Source organism: Portunus trituberculatus, chromosome 46, assembly GCF_017591435.1.
Source record: "Portunus trituberculatus isolate SZX2019 chromosome 46, ASM1759143v1, whole genome shotgun sequence".
Lineage (NCBI taxonomy): Eukaryota > Metazoa > Arthropoda > Malacostraca > Decapoda > Portunidae > Portunus > Portunus trituberculatus.
Genome location: NC_059300.1, coordinates 28,332,735 through 28,335,234, shown reverse-complemented (window position 1 = coordinate 28,335,234; position 2,500 = coordinate 28,332,735).

The window sequence follows — 2,500 nt, the reverse complement described above, 5'->3', positions numbered from 1 at the left end:
TCAGTGTTGTACTGGAAAACCACATGCTTAAGCTTTCAATCTATAGTCCTACTGTGTTGTTTTTCTGCTCTGAAGTTTTTATTTGTTTATTTTTTTTAATGTTCTCAATGGGAAGATTTTTTAATATCTCTTACTTCACAACCTTCTCTCTGATCACTAATATAGCTTTCATTATGACTGCTGATCATCTGCCGTTCTTTATTAAGTCTTTTAAAGATTTTGTAAACTTTTCCGCGGTAGCGTTAGATACGAGTATATCAAATGCTTTTGAAAGAGTCTGGCACAAAATTGATCTTTAAACAACCGTCCTACGGCTACTATACTTCTTTTCTTTATTCTTATCCCAATTTTTCTTTCTGACTTCTTTTGTTGCTTTGGTAGATGTTAAACGTTCTTCTAAGACTATTAAAAAGGAAGAATGGTGCTCTTCAAGGTCGTCATTTCACCTACGCTCTTCATTTTACTTATTAATCTAAACCAAACTCTTGTCCTGTATACTCTAACGACGATGATACCACCCTATGCTTAAGATATATTGTTGGCAGTGTCATGAACTAACAGAGGAGTTAGATATAGAATGTTTTTGACATTCTTAATTAATGAATGTATTGTTTGGTTAATTGGAGAACAGACTTGGCATGCATGGTGATGGCCAGAAATGTAAAGTATTTCCGATTCAGGTGATGGAAGGCTGAAGTACCGTTTGTAGGCCGCCTCTTTATCATGTATAACGCATGAACAGTTGTGTTAAATTAAGATTTGGAAGGTTTGGTTGAAAAAAAAGAGTGGGAAATATGTCTCTATGCCAGGCATAATCACCACTTTTATGGGCTCAGCAGACAGAGCTTTGGGTTATAAGAGGGAATGTTAGCGTAATTCTCCGTCAGGTTCCCACATTTATGTAGCATAAGGATGATCCTGTGGAGGGATCAGAGGGATAGGACAAGATAGTGACACGATAGAGACTCTGAAGTCATGAAATTTTAGATTTTGAATGGAGACTATGTGTAGTTAGGTGCATGTAGCTTTGTGTGAAGAAAGAAATCTGTCTGCAGAGTATGGACTGTCTTTTCTCTTGTGAGACAAAGTAAGGATCATACCTGGGCTACTGGTGAGGTCGCACCTCTTCTTATTCAGTACTTTCTGACAGCACTTTGAGTTTTTTTTATTTTTTGGGGGCAAGTATCTACTGATTCCTCCTATCATATTTTATTATGCTTGCAATAGCTGAACATAGCAAATGGTGACGTCATCATTAAAGAAATAATATATATATATATATATATATATATATATATATATATATATATATATATATATATATATATATATATATATATATATATATATATATATATATATATATTTTTTTTTTTTTTTTTTTTTTTTTTTTACCGCTTGGATAATTTTTGTTTTCAATAACTATTTCGAGCCTTTCCAACTCTGGCACCACGTGTAGAATGAAAACTTCAAATATGCTGGTGAGGGAGAGTAACAGTCATTGGAGGGGTTTTCTATCTACAATATGTACAGATTGTTTTAAAACTTGAATAGCCAGCAACGCCGACTACGTGATGAATCTGTCTTTGGTTACTTTTCCAGCTCATGACGTAATGACGTAAGGGAATCGGGTACCTGGATGTTTGACCAATGCCTCTGACCATGTTGGCCAAATGTCGTGATTCCTAAGGAAACCAAATACCAGTTAGATTTGCCTGACACTCCCAAATTTGTAGACTCATCTTGTGCTGGTCTGCTCATCCAGTTACACATTTTACTTACCTCCGACTATAATGACAGCAATCGGTATGGGACTATATAACCACGTATTCTGCAGGAAAATCCATGCACACTTAACTGCGCAAGACAGGTTTCCAGTATATAGTTTTTAGTGGGCTAAAATTCCTCTCCCCTTCTAAAGTCTCATACCCATTCCCTGCAAGAAGGAACAGGAAAACCAGAATGAGAGAAGATTAAAGGAGTTTTCGCCTTCAGATGGGAAATTGGAGACCTAATATTCTCGGCAGTAAGCTGCGAGCACTGACCCCCGGAAGTCATGAACTGAAATTTATTTACAGTCTATACGTATACCGATATTTAGATCACCGAAAGAAGGAGTTTCCCGGAAACTCATGTTTGACTAATGATTACAAAACAAATAATAAACATTTCGCATGTAGGACACACCTGGAGTACGATTGGATAGTGGTTGCTAATATTTACACCCACAATCAAGAACATAAAATAGGACATTCTGATTAATCTAAATATATTCACAAGATTATTTTCCTTGGCATCATCTAAAACATTTAAGATTTTGGTGACAGATTTATCAAAATCATTATATATAAAAGTTTCCTCTTCAGTAGTACAAGTAATTGTTCGCCGCGTGGCCGCCGCTGGGACAACTGGAGCCTCTGAGACAATGTTGAGCAGCCGAGGTGTCTCCCTTTGGGACCTCGGTGCTGCCAGGTGCTGGGTAATTACCGTGTTTTAGGGT